At 38.6% G+C, this 19,856-nt stretch overlaps 1 protein-coding gene and 1 long non-coding RNA gene across 2 annotated transcripts in view; one reads left to right on the top strand and one right to left on the bottom strand.

The window, feature by feature from the left end:
• dock1 (dedicator of cytokinesis 1) overlaps positions 1-19,856 on the bottom strand; it is a 575,757-nt gene that overhangs the window by 282,288 nt on the left and 273,613 nt on the right. The window lies entirely within an intron of this gene.
• The window catches only part of LOC122561138, a 52,496-nt gene continuing 41,513 nt past the window's right edge, over positions 8,874-19,856 (top strand). Inside the window, exon 1 of the long non-coding RNA XR_006314931.1 lies at positions 8,874-8,962. This is a non-coding gene — a long non-coding RNA (uncharacterized LOC122561138). The remainder of the gene's footprint in view (positions 8,963-19,856) is intronic.

The raw sequence follows: 19,856 nt of genomic DNA on the forward strand, positions 1-19,856 counted from the left end.
ATATCAAAGTTGAAACTTTATTGCTGGAACAGCACAGCAGGTCAGGCAGCATCCAGGGAACAGGAGATTCGACGTTTCGGGCACAGGCCCTTCTTCAGGAATGAGCAGAGAGTGTTCAGCAGGAGAAGATAAAAGGTAGGGAGGAGGGAGTTGGAGGAGGGGCGTTGGAAATGTGATAGGTGGAAAGAGGTCAAGGTGAGGGTGATAGGTCGGAGTAGGGTGGAGGCGGAGAGGTCAAGAAGAAGACTGCAGGTCAGGACGGCGGTGCCGGGCTGGAGGGATTCGGCTGAGACAAGTTGGGGGGATGGGGGGATGAAGAAACTGGTGAAGTCCCAGTTCATCCCCTGTGGTTGGAGGGTTCCCAGTCGGAGGATAAGACGCTCCTCCTCCGTCCGTCGGGTTGTTGTGGTTTGGCGGTGGATGAGTCCAATGACCTGCATATCCTCGGTGGAGTGGGAGGGGGAGTTGGAATGCTGTGCCACAGGTTGGTTGGGTTGGTTCGTCCGGGTGGCCCAGAGGTGCTCTCTGAATCGCTCCGCAAGTAGGTAAATATTCAGCCTGGGGCCCAGTTACAAGTGGAGTTCCGCAGGGATCAGTTCTGGGTCCTCTGCTGTTTGTACTTTTTATTAATGACTTGGAAGAGGGAGTCGAAAGGGTGGGTAGTAAATTTGCAGATGATACGAAGATTGATGGAGTTGTGGATAGTGAGGAGGGCTGTTGTCGGCTGCAAAGGGACTTAGAATAGATGCAGAGCTGGGCTGAAGAGTGGCAGATGGAGTTCAACCCTACCAAGTGTGAGGTTGTCCATTTTGGAAGGACAAATAAGAATGCAGAATACAGGGTTAACAGTAGGGTTCTTAGTAAGGTGGAGGAGCAGAGGGATCTTGGGGTCTATGGTTCACAGATCTTTGAAAGTTGCCACTCAGGTGGCTAGAGCTTGTAAGAAGGCCTATGGTGTGTTAGCGTTCATTAGCAGAGGGATTGAATTCAAGAGTCGTGAAGTGATGTTACAGCTGTACAGGACTTTGGTTAGGCCACATTTGGAGTACTGTGTGCAGTTCTGGTCGCCTCACTTTAGGAAAGATGTGGAAGCTTTGGAGAGGGTGCAGAGAAGATTTACCAGGATGTTGCCTGGAATGGAGAATAGGTCGTACGAGGATAGGTTGAGCGTGCTAGGCCTTTTCTCATTGGAACGGAGAAGGATGAGGGGTGACTTGATAGAGATGTATAAGATGTTCAGGGAAATAGATAGAGTAGACAGTCAGAAACGTTTTCCCCGGGTACAACAGAGGACATAAATTTAAGGTGAAGGGTGGAAGGTATAGGGGAGATGTCAGGGGTAGGTTCTTTACCCAGAGAGTGGTGGGGCATGGAATGCGCTGCCTGTGGGAGTGGCAGAGTCAGAATCATTGGCGAACTTTAAGTGGCAATTGGATAGGTACATGGATGGGTGCTTAAGCTAGGACAAATGTTCGGCACAACATCGTGGGCCGAAGGACCTGTTCTGTGCTGTATTGTTCTATGTTGATTCTGATATGGGATGTCTGTGTCATTGGCAGAGTTGGTACTTTGTACCCATCTCTGACTGCCCATGATTGATTGGCTGCCTGGCCTATTTCAGAGTGCAACTGTGGGTTATTTAAATCAGTTGGCTGGAAGGCTGGTTTGCAATGTAGAGTGACGCCAATAACAGGTTCAATTTCTGCATCGGTGGAGGTTGCCATGAAGGCCCCTCCTTTTTGACCTCTCCTCCCTTTAGGTTGAACTACCACTAATCATCTCTCTATAATGAGACAGCAGCCACATAGTCCTCTGGGACTACATGGTGCCATCGCTTACTCAGAGAGTCAACCACATTTGTATTGGTCTGTAATCACAGGTAGCTGAATGCAGATGGCAGTTTTATTTCCATAAAAAGGTATTAGTGAACCAGATGAGTTTTAACGATTGATAACGGATATATGATAATTCCAGATTTTATTGAGTTCATATTTCACTATTTGCCATGGTGGAATTTGAACCCAAGTCCCCACAGGATTAGATTAAGGTTCTGGATTAGTCATAGCTACAACACCTCTGCTGTCCTTGAACAATGTACCACTCTTTCAATAATGTCGAATCAACAAATGTTCAGTTAGGTTGGTGAAACTACATTTCAGCATTGCCATCCAACATGGATTGTAAACCATTGATTAATTGCAACTACTTTTGGAAAGGCAACACGAGACAGGTTATGAATATGCTAACTCATTAACATAGACAATTCATTTCAAATACAGTTCACAGTTTATCAATTAGCTCCACAAGACATTTGTTTATTGAAAAAAGGACAGCTCTTATTTAAAATAATTTGACATTTCCATTTAACAAAATATCAACCATAAAGTACAAGTGAATTCTTTTTCCATTTAATTATCTTGCTATGAATTTATTTCAGCATTCTGGCCAAGGAATGTCAGAAACAGAAGGAAGGAAAATCTGCAAATCTTGCAGAAGGGGAAAATGGATTTTTTTTTTATTGGCACCGCAGTCAAACAAATTGATCATGGACAGCCCAATCAGAAAGACAATGTGATAGTTGCAATCGCCTTTCTACCTCTTTCTCAGTTGCTTTCCTTTTACCTGGACAATAGGGTGTGTGCGCCCTCAGGATGACAAGATTGAGCATAATACAGTTCTAGGAGAAAGTGAGGACTGCAGATTCTGGAGATCAGAGTTTAAAAATGTGTTGCTGGAAAAGCACAGCAGGTCAGGCAGCATCCAAGGAGAAGGAGAATCGACGTTTCGGGCATAAGCCCTTATAATACAGCACTCCAAAGTCAACAATGCAACATGCTGCAATAAACACTGCCGGGCTTCTCCAGGAGATACTGGCAGCAGATGCATTGTTTAATGGTTTGCTCTATGGCATTGTGTGTGGCAGCACAGCTCACTTTAGATTCATGCTATGCACATGGTTAGGTTGCACACTGGAGTTGTAAACCTGCTGTTCTGTAGATAGTCCCTATCTGTAGTTGCCACTTGCTTGTTTTGCATGGTAGCTCACATAGTGGTACAAAATAAAGTCATAATGATTCCATGGATACTAAGCATGCACAAGTATGTTATGCTGAATGTGGTTAACATCTAATGTGCACACAAGACTAGAAATCTATGTGGTTGCACTGCATGTCTACATTTAGATGTTGCAACGAAAAGCAATGTATGTGCAGTCAATATTATGCTTATAGTCACTGGAAGTGGTGTTCTCACCCTGCTGTGAGGCCCCAACACTACCTACAATTTGTGACAGATTTCAATAAAATGAACTTTCTTCAGAGACTGAGATAAGAGAGTTGCTTTGGGAAAATCCTAATTGGACAAGACATCTTGCTAGGAATCCTTCTTTGCTGTATGTCCTCCTCTGTTGCCTCTGTAGTCAATCATCCAGTCATGCTGCAGACCAACACAGATAGAAACTACAGTAGTCATAATTGAAATTAACTAGGAGAAAGTGAGGACTGCAGATGTTGGAGATCAGAGTCTGAAGTGTGGTGCTGGAAAAGGACATCAGGTCAGGAAGCATCGAAGGAGCAGGAGAATCAGCATTTTGGGCAAGAGCCCTTCATCAGGAACGAGACTTGGGAGCTGAGGAGTTGGAGAGAGAATTGGAGGACGGTGGGGCTGGGGGGAGGAAAGTAGCTGAAAGTGTGATAGGTAGATGGAGGTGGGAGTAATGGTAGTGGGTCATAGAGGAGAGTGGAACGGATAGGTAGGAAGGAAGATGGACAAGTATGACAGGTCATGAGGATGGTGCCAATTTTGAAAGTTGCAACTGAGATAAGGTGGGGGGAGAGAAACTGGAGAAGTCCACATTGATGCAGTGTGGTTGGAAGGTCCAAGGTGGAATATGAAGCATTCTTCCGCCAGGCATCGGTTGGTTAGGGTGTGGCAACGGAGGCAGCCCAGGAACTGCATGTCCTTGGCGGAGTGGGGGAGTTGAAGTGTTCAGCTATAGGACGGTAGGGTTGGTTGGCACATGTGTCACAGAGACCCTCTCTGAAGTGCTCTGAAAGTAGGCGTCCTGTCTCCCCGACGTAGAGGAGACCATATTGGAAGCAACAGTTACAGTAAATTACATGTGTGGAAGCGCAGGTAAAACTCTGATGGCTGTGGAAGGCTTCTTTGGGGCCTTGGACAGAGGTGAGGGGAGAGGTGTCGGTGCAGATTTTGCAATTCCTGTGGTGGCAGGGGAAGTCGGGAGGGGTGGTGGGTTGGTGAGGGATGTAGACCTGAGGAGAGTGTTGCGGAGGGAATCGTCTTTACGGAATACAGATGTCTGGTGGTGGGGTCAGTTTGTAGGTGACAGAAGATGATGCGATGTATACAGAGGTTGGTGGGGTGGAAGGTGAGGACCCGGGGGGGGAGGGGAGGGTCTGTTCTTGTGGCGGTTGGAGGGCTGGGTTTCGAGGGCGGAGGTCCGGGAAGTGGATTAGATGCACTGGAGGGCATTAACTTCCATGTGGGAGGGGAAATTGCGGACTTTGAAGGAGGAGGCCATCTGGTATGTTCTGTGACGGAACTGGTCCTCCTGGAAACAGATGCAGCGGAGGCAGAGGAATTGGGAATAACGGATAGCATTTTTACAGAAGGCAGGGTGGGAAGTGGTAAGTTTGTAGAAGATATCTGTTTTGAGTCGGTCATTGTTGATGGAGTTGAAGAGGTCCAGGAAGTCTGAGATGGTCCAGGTGAACTTAAGGTTAGGGTGGAACTTGTTGATGAACTGTTCAACCTCATCGTTGGAGCACAAGGTGGTACTGATACAGTCATCAATGTAGTGCAGGAAATGGTGCCGGTGTAGCTGCGGAAGATGGACTGTTCCATGTAAACGACAAAGAGACAGGCATAGCTGGGGCCTATGCAGGTGCTGATGGCTACCCCTTTTGGCTGGAGGAAGTGGGAGAATTCAAAGGTGAAATTATTGAGGGTGAGGACCAGTTCAACCAAACAAATGCATGTGTCAGTGGAGGGGTACTGGTGGGGACAGCGGGAGAGGAAAAAACGGAGGGCTTGGAGGTCCTCGTCATGGAAGACAGAGGTGTATAGAGACTGGTATCCACAATGAAGATGAGGCATTGGAGTCAAGGAAACAAAGGTCTTGGAGAAGGTGGAGAGCGTGGGTAGTGTCCCAAACATATATGGGGTGTTCCTGGACGGGGGGAATAGGACATATCAAGGTATGATGGAGAAAAGTTTGGTGGGGCAGGAGCAGGCCAAGACAATGAGTCGGCCGGGGCAGTCAGGCTTCTGAATCTTGGCTAGGAGGTAGAACTGGGCAGTGCGGGGTTCCAGGACTGAGGTTGGAAGCTGTGGGTGGAGGATCCCGTGAGGTGATGAGGTTGTGTGTGGTCTGGGAGATGATGATTTGGTGATGGGGGTGGGGGGGGGGGGGGAGGCTGAGGTCATGGTCAAGAGGGCAGTAGGAGGAGGTGTTTTTGAGTTGGCGCCTGGCTCCAGCAGTGTAGAGGTCAGTGCATCAAACTACCATCGCGCCCTCTTGTCTGCTGGTTTTATGATGTGCTCTTGCCTGAAACATTGATTCTCCTGCTCCTTGGATGTTACTTGACCTGCTGTGCTTTTCCAGCACCACACACTCAACTTATCACTGAAATTAAGTATTGCAAGCAGATGCCTGTAATTGAAAACTAAGAATTTTACCAAATGGAACACCAGTGCCTGTAGAATTTAACAATTTAAATATAAGCACAAAATAGCAGATTAATTCAAGAACACACAGTAGAATTAAATAAGCAACCCAGAAATAGTTAACGAACCCTATGAATAATACTGGTGGGCATCCTTTTTGCTACTGAATATATATGAGGTTAGGGAAAGCAGTAGCTGGAGCGCTTAAGTCAAAAATGGTACCTCTACAATTGAATCAGTGACAAATGCTGACTAATATCATGATCAGCCTAACAAGTGAAGTTTTAACATATGTCGAGAGTGCGGTGCTGGAAAAGTACAGCAGGTCAGGCAGCATCCGAGAAGCAGGAGAATCGACGCTTCGGGCATAAACCCATCACCAGGAATTAAGCTTATCCCAAAACATCGAATCTCCTGCTCCTTAGATGCTACCTGACCTGCTGTGCTTTTCCAGCACTACACTCTGACTCTGATCTCCAGCATCTGCAGGCCTCACTTTCTCCAAGTTTTAGCATATGCTCCTAATAATTACACAACAACCTTACCGAGATGCAACCTGACAAGGCACAACCAATTGTGCCCACACATAAGCAGATTCAACTGTGCACACAAAATGACATAGTTTTCTTTTTTATACATTACTTTGTTTCTGCATTTCTTCAGCAAGTGTACGTGCAGTTATTAAGATACGGCGAACAACCACAGTACATAAAATTAGTATGTTAGTGTTGAAGCAGCTTGGAAGAGGAAACACTTGTCCTTGCTCTCTTCCAGATATTCCATGCATCAAAGCCCCATCCTTCCTTCCCAAAGATTTTCAAGTTGCATGGTTCACAATTCACCTTTCTCCCATCATTTGCTTCTCACATACCAATCACCAACATCTATGTCAGTAAAATATTGCTACTCCTGCAGAGAGGGACAACTCAAGACAACACTTCTTGTGAAGGTCGCAGTAATCTTTATCTTTAGTAGAGAATAGTTAGGCAAAGCAATACTTTAATTTGGTAAATTTCTAACACCAAATACACATTACTGACATATCACACTACTTATGCTTATGAAGATCACCAAAGAAAGTGTCATTATAATTTTGATGAAGCATTAAAGCAGTACTTCTTACACATATATTGCTGCTAATATAAAATGGTGCACCTGAAACGATTAGCTGTACTATTCCAATTTTACATGTTTTTGGAAATTTAATGATAATCTTTAAGGAGACAATAAACTTACTTGTGTTGTTGTATTTAGGATGTCAAATTGGCAACAAAAGATTTTATTATAGTGTGAAACAAAACAAGTAAAATAGAAAATAATAAATAAATGATGCACCTGAACAAAAAAAAATGTGCTCAAAGGACTGCAATTATGTTGCAAAGGACAAAGAATAATTTGAACATATTCACCACCGTATTCTGATAATACACCTCCTTAAGTCTTTCAACTGTCCTCACAATGTATCATAAACTTCTTGAACAGATCGTACAGACATACATTAAAACCTACAGGAGTGCAAATCAATAAGATCCTTACAGACAAATCATTAGTAACAATGACAAGCTCAAATAATTCTTAGAGATAAGAAGTGATGCCTTTTCCAGAATAACCATGAATTTTGGCTCATCTATGAAATTAAATTGCAGAAATCTATAAAAATTAAATTTATATTATTAACTCAAATTAAAAACCTTTGTAACCCATATTAGTGAGCAAAGTTTTGTTGAATACTTACAAACCATAGGTATTGTAAAAGAAAATTGCAATTAAGTTTTAGTTCACTCAACTTGAAACAGTACGTTGCAATGAAATATGATAACGGGTAATTCATGAGCTGACCTGCACTTAAAAGGTAACTACAGAAAAACTGAAACCAGACAAAAAATTATATTTGAATGGTCATGTACAGAAGTATGATCTTCTTGGTCAACATACATAATTTAGATTCACATACATCTAAGCAGTGGTAGGTACTAACAAGTGACTGTTCAAATGTAGTGCATCGGCAGTTTCTGCATGTTATGATTCCCCAATAAGAAAAATCTCCAGAGTCACATTACAAGTCTAAGAGCAGTGACCTATTTAATGTCATTGAAGATGCAGCAATATGAAAAGAATTGCTTTTAGCTCACCAACTAATGATGGTAGTGCTCCCAACTGACTAAACTGATGAACGACTCCCAACTGTTCACCGCTATATGCGTCAACTGATGCAGACAGCAGTCCCTTCGCAATTAAATAAAAGCTGCCAACTTTCGTATGCACTGCTCTCACATGACCTCTAGCTTTGAAAATATGGTGTTACTGTTTTATTTTATATGAATGCAAATGAGGTTTCTGGGTTTTAGTATTTTGGCTAAAGCAGATGCAACAAAAGTCAGATACTTTTAAAAGTAGATTTGCATTTTTTGCAAATAAAGGGAGTTTTATAAGAAAATGATATGGAATGAAAATGTCATAGCACTAAATGGCAGGGAAAACAATTAACATGCAGCCTCTGTTAAACTAATAGTTGCACTGTGCTCAACAGTCCAAGTAGAAAGTGTGTTAATTAATCATCAATATTTAAGTTTTTTGCTTAAAGATCAGTTACGCATATTAGTACACAATAGTTTCACTATCAGATTCAACAAGTTTATCAAAATTCCACTAAGTGTGAAGAGGGGTTAAATCACTAATATTCTAACTCTCCCTCGTGGGAGCCAGCAGCCTATAATACTACAGGAATTGATTGTTTTCTCTCAAATGTCAGCATGGAACATGTGGGCAGAAAACATCCAATTAAAAAAAACTGCAGCAAAATATCATTTTTCACTCTCACTTCAAGAAGCCTAGAATTCAGTTTGTGTAATAGCTTGCTGGCATGGATCCACTGTAGAACATCTCAGCCAAGATGATAAGGAGGCTATGTCTTGCTTTGCATGCACAGCTTGCCAGTAGCAGCTGATAGGAATTGGACTTCCCCAGCAGCCTGGAGAGCTTGTACACAGCAATCTCAGTAGCAGGAAATTTTATAAGTGCATGGCTGCCTCGAGTGAAAGCATCATTGGTCACAGCTGGCTAAATGTCTCACTGTTATAAGGAGAAAGGTGCAGACTAAACACTATGGAGGAGATGGAACTTTGAGCAATAGCTTAATGCGCAGCTTGGGAAGTAAGCTAACACTTGGTATTTTACAGTGCTGGATCATTACTGAAAATCTACTTCATACACACATGGATTTTAACGACAGAAGCAGCACTCAGACGTTGCGCCTTCACTTCTAATTTACTTAAAGGTAAGCAATAATTTTTGTTTTAATTTCATAACTCTTATTTCTCATGACAAATGTTTAAATTAATTTCAGCATTGCCTAATTGAAAAAATGTAGCTTCTGAGCATGGATAGCATAGACTTGAATACAATATACATTACAGATTTTGAAAGGAGATTTGTGTTCTGCTTGCACTTTATAACTGTTATTATTTTCAAAGTCTACTATACTTACACATTGAATATAATGTGATTTATTTTAAGGAATTTACAAAACAGACTCTTGCTCAAACATCCAAATAAACTCATGTCTTTTTACCTGCATCCCCATTGCTGCAGCTTTTCTATCATCACATAATTTATAAGTGACAGCTTGACAGAAATAATTTAGAGACAGGCATGCATAAAAACCTTCTGAGATACGTTGTCCAGTGAGATCTGATGGTAAATGATGACAAGTAGAAACTATAAGGCAATGATTTGAAATAATCAGAACACTTCAGGATACTCATAGCACAGCTTGGTTTTATTGTGCTCCTGTTACCTTGGAAATCCCCTGTAACGATACAGCAAAGCACTACACATCTATGCTGCTGGAAAGATGATAAATAATTCTCACAGCTTTAAATCCTTTTAGAAAATATTCATTTGCTTAGCAACTTTACAGAAATCACACCTCCAGTATGAATTTTAAGCTTGTTATGATGGTTTACAAATAGTATGGTTCAAGTACATAGTAGACCATTTTACCATTCTGGTTCATACCATTGGCTTGCAGCATTACTTCATTTTAACTCCTTCATTTCCTGCCTTAGAGACTGTTTTATTATCAACTTTTTTATATAAGATCAAGTTTGTTGATGTTTACCCATCTTTAATATTAAAAAAAGACAGTAGAACATACTGAGCATTCCAAAGCCAAACAGTTAAGTCAGAAAGCACGACGAATCTAAAAAACATTCAACCTTTCTCAAGTCACACCAAGGTGCATTGGTTACTTATAGGTGTTTTCACTAAGTTTGTTTGATTTAATTGGGTTTATGTTGGAAATAAACCAAAAGATTAAACAAGCAAAGTTAGTTCTTATGAAAAACAGATGGTTTAGATAAATAAAACAGAAGGTTTAATATTAAGAACACTTTTGGTTGGAATTAAGAAAAGGTGGCTAAAAAGACACTTTTTTGAAATTTAAAATTAGCTATCTACCTGATCAGTAAATCTTATGATTAAGTAGTCAAATAAATGTTCAGACAATTAAGTTATTTTATATTTAAATATTTGAGAAAAACACATGTTACTAATGGTCAAAAACAGTTTATTTTAGATATCGTATCTCAGTGCTAGTTATTTGAAAGTTTCAAGAACTAAAACATGAAGATACTTCATCATAATACCACCAAGCGCAATTCCATCAATATCTTTGCTTCAATTTTTCACAAAGTTAATTTGGAATTAACTGTGCCTAAGACCAAAATAACAGGTAAACATTCATTGCAGAACAATAATAACAAATATTGAATATAATTTACATTCCATTTATACTTCTGTGGATGATCTTGAAGAAAATGATATTATTTTCTGAAGGATATAAAAGATGTGGACTACCTTAACTAGAGCTATAAAATATCAGAGAAGGAATCTACTGATTATTGACTAAAATGCCTAAGTTATGCATTGTCACTTAAAAAAACTATTATGTATATTGAACAAATTGTACATTACATTTAAATAATAACTGAATCTGTCAAAGATGCCTTTGGGAAGTTTGTCATTGGCAAAGTGCATAAAATATACTAAAATACAAATTCTTTCAAATAGAACTTGTCAGTAAAAACCTATCCTTGGCATATACCATTTAACATTAAGAAATTATTGCTTTCTGACTTCAATTGAAGAGAAGCAACTGTTATGTCGGTCTGAAGAATATATTAAATCCGATCTACAACCCAAAGGTAACATTACATCTAGAATGCATAATCCCACCCCAAATTTATGTCACTAAGTTTCTGTTTTTCTGTGTCTATATCAAATGCGTTCTCGTTAATACTGCTGTTTCCAAATCACATATTCTGGGTCCATTTCTGTTTATTTTTAAAAGTGAAATTTCCAATGATCCATGCTATGCAAAACCATCCAACATATAAGAAATGAACTTCATGACGTAATTAAAAAGCGCTTTAGAAAACTAAACAGTTATGTTGTTGTAATAACTGTACAACAGGTCATTAAATAAGTGCATTTATCAAGCCTGCATTTCAAATGAAACAAATGTCAATTTAAGAAATCAGATCCATTCATCATTAATATTTTCAGTCTTTGACTTTAAAGTTCAAAATTCTTTATGAATCATTTTTATATTGAAGAAACTCTTGCAATGTTCCATGCTACTTATCTGCTATGAAAATGATAGTGGAAAACAGAAAATGTAATTTTGAAATAAAGACCTCAAAATGTTTAAACAGATTGCGTAGCAGATTTCATAGCACATAAGTGTATGAATAGGGTCATTATATTTACATTTGTATAAAGCCCATAATAAAATTATTTCAAACAAGATATATAAAATTGTTATAGTATCTGGAAAACAGTTCATGTTGCAACCGCCCAAAACATCTGGTGGGATTGTCTTGCAGCATATGAAGAAACAGGACTGTAATGAATCAAGAAAGATCTTGGGCCACATCATAAATTTTGTGTTACATAAAGATGATATATAATCTTTAGAAAGCACTTCTGCAAAATGATAAGTACTTTCTACTTCCAATGTATTTCTGCTGTGATATGAAGATTAAGATATTTCTAATAGGTGTCATATAATATTTAAATAGATCTCACCCAGAATTTAAAAAGGAAACAGAACCAGTTAATTCCAGCACAAGCATACTGCTGCTGTCTCACTTCTTTTAACTCTTAAATTAGCACCTTTTAATAATCTATTATTAATAGGTGCCAACATGATGTGTTAGCCTTGTCTAAGTTGGTAACACTTTCACTTCTATGTTAGATGGTGATGAGTTAAAGCCCCACTCCACAGACGTGAATATAAAATTTTAGGCTAAGATAACTGTCTCAGGTGAAAGTGCAAATGAGTTATCCTTACTATCCTAGACAAATTTCCATAACTCAATCATAAACATTTTAAAAAAGGGTCATTACAATATTGCTACTTGTTGGAGATAGCTGTGTGCAAATTGGTTACTGCTTTACTAGCCTAACATTAGAAGTATTTTTTTCACAGCCTCAAAAACATTATATGAATTCAAACTCTTATTTTTCTATAATAGTAAGTATTGTGAAAGTAAAGAATTGAGCTAAAGAATAAAGATCCCATATGCATGGAAACAGTACAATGTCTGTTCTGATACATAACAATAAAAAATATAAAAAGAATAACGTTTCATAGTAGAAACTGTAGCATCAATTCAGTTGTTCTAATTATCTTTAAAATTGTTTAGTTTTCAAAGTGCAGCAATAAGACAATTTAACCATAACAGGTTTGTTTAGAGAAAATCTTTTTGTTGAACTGCCTGGAGTGTAAGTCAAATCATTTCAATGTTTTTACTTAAATCTATTTACTTTTTAAAAATCATATTCAACTTGGACTTCGTAATTTAATGAAATAGAATTTGAAAGCTACCAATAATTATACAGTTAAACAATTCCAAAACATCTGAAATGTGTGAACCTGAATAGTGTTTTGAAAACTCATCATTTAACTCTAGAATTGATTTTTGCATTTCTGATGCTGTTACAAGACTACCATTCAGCCACTGGCATCAGTCTCATTTCCAATTATGTTTGGGTTGATTAGAATTATTTTTCCAGCTTTTAGCATGGAAAAAGATTAACCATGTGGTGGGTGGAGTATGGGTGCAGGAAATCGAGAGTCTCTGTTGTAGAGCAGAGCTGGAAGTTAGATATAAAGGAAATGTTGAGGGAACAGATTAGTGTGGAAGATTTGTACAAAGGTCCAGGGAAATAATCTTTTATTGCATTGATTTAACAAAAAAAGTGCCAATTTTTTTTCGATTTATAAAGCTTTGAAAGCAATTTTTATTAGGACCATTGCTTAGGCCATTCAGTTGTATAGAATCTTGACGAGACCAGAACTGAAGTATTTCTCCTTTTTTGTGTTCATCATCGGATGTGAACATCTCTGGCTAAGTACAAAAATCAAAGTAAGAAATAATAATTTAGTGCCTAACTATAATTTCCCAGAAGACAGTTAAGAATCAAGTACATTGCTGTGGGTCTAGAGTCACATGTAGACCAAACCAGGTAAGGATGTCAGACTTACCATCGAAGGATTACAATGGAGGTTCAAAAGACTAATCCCTGACTAATGAGAGTTTTTGATAAAGCGAGATTAAGGAATCTGGGCCTCTGTTCTCTAGAAGCATGAGAAATGATCTCATTGAAAGTTACAAGTTTCTTCTATGAGACAGAGTGGTTGTAGATTGGAAGTTTCACTTGGCTGGTGAATCTAAGACCAGGAGACAATGTCTCAGAATAAGGTGAGAGAGAGATAAGGAGGAATTTCTTCATTCAGAAAGTGGATAACATTTAGAATTTTCTACTTTAGAGAGCTCTGAAAGCTCAATTATTGATCATATTCAAGTCAAAAACTGGAAGATTTCTTAACCCTAATGACATCAAGAGATATGGAGGCATTGCTAAAAAGTGGCTTGAGATAAATGATCAGTCATGATATAATTGAATGGCAATTTTGTCTTGATGGCTGAATGGTTTACTCTGTTCCAGTGTTCCTATGCCAAGTACCAATGGGAACATGAATTACTCGTCAATGGTAGCTGAAAATTGCATTAGAATCTTATGCCTAATATAATTTACACATCTGCACAGTTCCAGGAAGGTCTCAAGGGAGGGAAGTGGAAGAAAGGCCTAAATTTTCCAATTATGGCTCAGATCATGCTCCCCTCCACTTCAACCTAATAAGGATAAGTAAAAGACTCCAAATACGAATTAGCTTTACTGTTACATGTAATCTTTAGTGCTGTGAAAAATTCACAAGTCGCCACCTATGGCACCATCTTAGGTACAAAGGTACCTAAGTACAGATTGTTAAGTACAAATTCTTAGAGAAAAATTAGAAAGATAAAGAAATCAAAAATCCATATCATCTTAGGTACAAAAGTACAAAATCAAAGGAATACATTAGAAAAATAAGGAAATAAAAAGTTCAGAATAACAGTGCCAGGCCACAACTGCACATAGCCTCCAGACTATGCTGGGCATTGCTTTAAAGGCTCTTAGGCCAGGAGTCCGGTCTGGATTCATCTCAGGTCTGGGAGTCCACCTCGAGGCTCCCGGGACCAGGAATCCATGATGAGGCTGGGAGTCTGTGCTGAGGCTGGGAGTCCTCGCTGGCTTCACCTAAAGGCCGGGATTCCACACTAAGGCCTGAAGTCTGCGATGACTTCCCTTGAGGCTCAAGGACAGGCAATAGGGAAGGACAAAGGGGGAAAAAATGAAAAGAAAAACTAAAAGAAAAGAAACAGACAAAGCGGATGAGCTCCGGCTGAGGAGTCCTACTCCTCCGCCATCTTGGATTTGACAGACTTAACAGTCTTTGGCCTCTTCCCAGCCAGTTTGGTGGAAAAGTTGTTGTGGCTTCTATGCTTAGACCCAAATTAAAATTAATGTCAGGTTACAATAATGTTTTTGCAATTCAAAATGAATATGTAAAAGAGCCTCACTGACTCTAAACAGATGCCCTTCCTACCTTCAGGTTATAAATTCAGCCACTCTTATCTTGGTGACTTCAGGTGAATGAAGTAACTTGGAATACTTCAAATAGAATAGAATAGAATTCCTACAGTGTGGAAACAGGACCTTTGGCCCAACAAGTCCACACTGACCATCCGAAGACTAATCCGCCTAGACCCTTTCCCCTACCTTTACCCCTGATTAATGCATTAAACCTACACATCCCTGAATACTATGGGCAATTTAGCATGGCCAATTCACCTAACCTGCACATCTTTGGATTGCGGAAAGAAACTAGAGCACCTGGAGGAAACCCATGCAGACACGGGGAGAATAATGTGCAAACTTCACACATACAGTCACCCGAGGCTCGAATCGAACTCAGGTCCCTGGCACTCAGCCAGCAGTACTACCTCTGAGCCACTGTGCCGCCTACTTGCATCTTTTTGGACAAGTAGCATTAAATTAAATCCTACTTAAAGTCATAAACATTTTTTAAAAATGTAGACTTCAACATTAAACCAAGTTTATAGTGGATAAAATGTACTTAGAACTCAATCAAATATAAGTGCATGTGAAACTTCACTCACTGACCCCACAAATTTACTCCAGAAACTAACCTTTATTTTAGTCTTTCCTTTCAAGCAAACAGACAATATTCTGACTGAGAATTAATCTTTGTAAAGGAACATCCTTAGTATTCAAGATCAAGAATAATTTAAACACAGACTAATAAGGCCACACACTAAGTTTTTTTTTAATTAGATGCAAATACCATTGCTGTCAAACTCTCAGTACTTGAAGACAGCTAAACAGGCTTTGCTTGGTGGATCTCTGAATGAATTCAGCAGTACACACGAATACATAGTTTGTGCATTTACTCAAATCAAAGATTATATCTCTATGTAAGATTCTACTGCTTCATTGGCTGTAAAAAAAGTTTCATTGTCATGAAACTCAATTAAGAACAATGCTGATGCATTCTGATCCCTCTCCCCACCAAGATGAATGCTTAGATAGTTTTTTCAATTTCCCTCTGTTCTTAAGATAAGCTAGTCTGATTAAAAGCAATTGTAGCCCTGTGCAAACTAGCAAAACCATCAGATTTATAAAACTGTTTTACTCTAGTTTTGCCATAAAGCTTTAGCATGCAGTGAATTTTCCTTGTGAAATAAGACAATGGGGTGGAGTTGGGGAGGGAATGGACAGACTCAAAAATAATTACACAGTTAAATTAATTTTCACAAAAGTGCATCTCATTGTACAAGTTCAACAGTAATTTACAACAAAGATTTTGATACACACAATCCTTCACACAGTACAAGCTGTTTTCAAAAATGATTTCCATTGTTCTCAATTGTAGGTAAAAGATGGTGAGTAAGGAACCAAGCAAATGTGAACTCACAAGTACAGAGAATGAAGCTGAACAGGCAGCTTCACAGACATTGGAAATGAAATACGCACTGGATCCAAACAGGCACATTAGAAAAAGAAATAAAGCTCTACAGGTGAGATTTAAAGATATCCGTGAGGCACAGAATGAACAAGAGAAGAGACTTTCTGCAGCACAGCAACTGGACAAGAAAACAATGAAAGCCATTTCCTATAAGGCAGCTTATCGCAAATACATGACAGTGCCTGCACGAAGGTCAATTCCAAATGTAACCAGAAGCACAGGTGTGCAGACATCACCTGATCTTAAAAAGCGGTATAAGACATTTCCTTTGGAAAGGAAGAAAGTGAACGTCATTAAAATTGCTCCGACTGTTGACACGTTCAGGAGACAAAACAATGATTGGACAATTGACATTAAAGATAATGCTGTCAATAAAGACTCACAAATGAACACAGAAATCAGCTCACAAAGCTTCAGCAAACTGAATAAACAAGCTGGTAGTGACAGTTTTGATGATCCTAGCAACAAGGATCCAGGAATACACAGTTTCAATGAAGAGCTCGCTCATGTTTTAAATTTGACAGAGTCTAACCCTACTGAGCAAAATTATCAATTGTGTCATATGGCAAAATATAATAAGGTACCATCAGAAAATCAAAACTTTAACCAATCTGCACAAAGTGAGCTGCAGCTAACAGAGTTCACCTCCTTCCACTTAACAGAAACCAACTGTGACCTTTTGCAACCTGATTTATCAAATTCCTTTACACGGGATTCTTCACAAAATGTGACAGCACGAGAAGTACTTGAGAGAACTTTGCAACCAGCCAGTCTGCATTCTTTGCCAGTGAATGGTCAAGCTTGTTCAGTACAGTCTCCACAAACTGAAGAGGAGCCCTCTGAATCTACTGTGTCAAACATTACAACCAGACATGAAAATCAATGTCAGTCTAATCAGACAACAATATCTGTAATGGAGTCAAGTCAGCAAATCAGGCCTCTTACAGAAGTGGTGGACCTGAAAGCACAGCTGCAAATAATGGAAAACCTGATCAGTTCCAGTCAGGAAACCATTAAGGTGTTACTTGGGGTTATTCAAGAATTAGAAAAAGGCGAAGCCCTCAGAGAAGGGTAAGATCACACAAAACTGTTTTATCAAAAGATATACACACAGTTTAGAAATGAGTTTCCAAATAATAAAATCAGAAAACGAGCTGCTACATGGTGTTCTAGAAAGCAAGGACAAATGTTAAAATTATTAATTAAATAGATATTGTTTAAAATGGGTGACTCATATGCAACATTTTGATCATCAAAATTTAAATAAATTTCCAAACATTTCCATAGCTTATGCCTAACAGAATTGAAGAATTTACTTAACAACTTATCGTCATCAGGTCAATAGTTAAGGAGTGCAATGCAGAACCAGTGACTGAAGTTATATTGTTCACTGCACTTCACTGTAGGTTATACTGATCTCATTGATGAAATAAATACTTCTCACACCTGCTTGAACATATACCTAAATTATGCTCACGTGGTAGGTGATATTAAATTGGAAAACATCTGTTTTTCCATAACATTAAGAGGAGGGAGAATTTGCATTTCAACATGCCCAGGCAGCCCTGGACCAGTTAGGAAGATACGAGCTACGGCTATGCCTCGCATTAGATTCATACTCCAGCCACATTAGACGATCTCCTACAGGATTATCAAATCATACAACTGGAGAGTCACGTCATAGCATGATCAAAGAATATTAAACATGTTAGTTAGGTTTCACCACACTGCTTTCTTAAATTAAAGAAAATCTGTTACAGTGCATTTTGTAAAGTAATTACAGCTCTTTTTTGTTCACAACATTACAGTTTGGATTTCTCTCCCACTAAAAGCAAGATCAACAAAATCTGTATTCTGCAGTTTTGAGAGATAAGCAAGCTGCTTTCTTTGTTTCATGCAAGTAGTACTTCACCTCTGTCCATTACGAAAAGCATCAACAGTAAGCATATCAAGTCACCATGTCTTATGTACATGGTTGAACAATGTTCCACTAGGAGGAGTTGGTGATAAACATCTTTTTAAGCATTATAATTTGTAAACCTATCTTTCAATGACTTACTTAAAAAACAAATTAAAAATCGTCCGTGGATTAAACTTCAAGTTCTCAAAATCATGAATAATTGTTTTATTTTTTATTTTAAGTGGGAAATTTATATATTATCTTTAAATAATACCAACTGATTCCACCAGATGTAACTTAAATTCATGAAAATTAAAATCTGACAAATTAGAAGTCCTGAACAGAAGTTAAAAAATAAGAAAAGCCAAGGTCAATTAAAACTTAAACTAGACAGAAAAAAAAATGTTGAAGCTATTTTGAATAAAGTTTAATATTGCAACAGCGTAAAAAATTTGAAAATATGCTTTGTTGTCAGAATACTGTAGGATTGTATTAACCAAGAGGCACATTTGATAGATGTGAGCTGTGAAGAAAAATGTTCATGAAACAGAAATTAGAACAGATATACATTAGTAAACACTGGTGTTATTTCTCAGAGTTGTGAAATTCATATTTTAATAATAATCAATAATTTTACATAAATGTCTTATTCAAGGAAATCAGATTACGGGTCAGATATTACTGCTACTTTTTATTAGCGGACAAGCAATTAATACAACCATGTAATAATATTTTTGCAGTATTTTAACCCTTACATATATTAATTTCCAGTCTTGCGTGTATTCTTCTCACGACATCATGATTGATTATTCAATAAAGACAGTAATTATTTTGGTGTGAACAGTAACATTGACTTTTTTTCAAACAAACAAGTTTCCAGCTTGAATGTTTAAAATTATAAATATCTAATTCAAGAAAATATTTGGAATGAAGCATTCAAATGGTTCAACAACCAAATGAAAATAATGTTTTGCAATGTACAAAAGCCAGACTCTATTGAAATATATTTAACTTATTGTAAAGGATTAAACCGATGCCTATGTGAACATCATCCAATAAAAACAGTGGCGGTTTTGTGTGCTTAGCTCTGGTGTAAACTGCTTTTCCAATAAGGTGATACATGATATTCACTCAAGCCCTTAATGCTACCATGCATTTTTGCTCCCTTTAAGAGTTTAAATTGTAAGTAAATTACTATCAGCCTTCTACACAATCTTTTTTTCAAATACACTATTGGTAATTAAAAGCTGTGAGACCAGTTCAAAGACAGAGAGGGAGCAGATGGGTTGCTATTTTTGGGTCAGATAACCTGATAGGGCTTGAAGGAAAATTGTCCCATCAAGCTTAATAGCATCAGGCCTCAGCTGGGAAATACAGAAGTCCAAAAAAGTAAGGTGAGATAGGAGACTGCAGCTAGTGAAAACAGTAGACGGAAAGTGGAAGGTCAGGAAAATCCTGTATGGTGGGTGGGAAAGATGAAACTGTGACTTAGAATAAAGGGAAATGATACATTTCCACTAAGCTGTGCACATGTGTTACCATGCAGCAGCCAAGAAGATACCAAGCAGTCTTTGTTCTATGTCAACTAATGAACATGCAAAATAATGGGTTGCAAACAAGGAGGAACTTTTTTTTACCATAATCACTGCTGAGAGAGGCAGATGGTGGTAGGAGGCAGAGGACACAGCTAAGTTGGATTAACAGGTCCATGGAAAGACATTTGATTTAGAATACCCTGCCTCCCTTTAGCCTGCCAGGGTTAACTTTAAAACGGAGATTAAATTTGCATCACCCAGCTTCTGCCTTTTGGGAGTTGGTTGGTTGCTCCTCTTCTTG

Source organism: Chiloscyllium plagiosum, chromosome 22 (assembly GCF_004010195.1).
Source record: "Chiloscyllium plagiosum isolate BGI_BamShark_2017 chromosome 22, ASM401019v2, whole genome shotgun sequence".
Taxonomy (NCBI): domain Eukaryota; kingdom Metazoa; phylum Chordata; class Chondrichthyes; order Orectolobiformes; family Hemiscylliidae; genus Chiloscyllium; species Chiloscyllium plagiosum.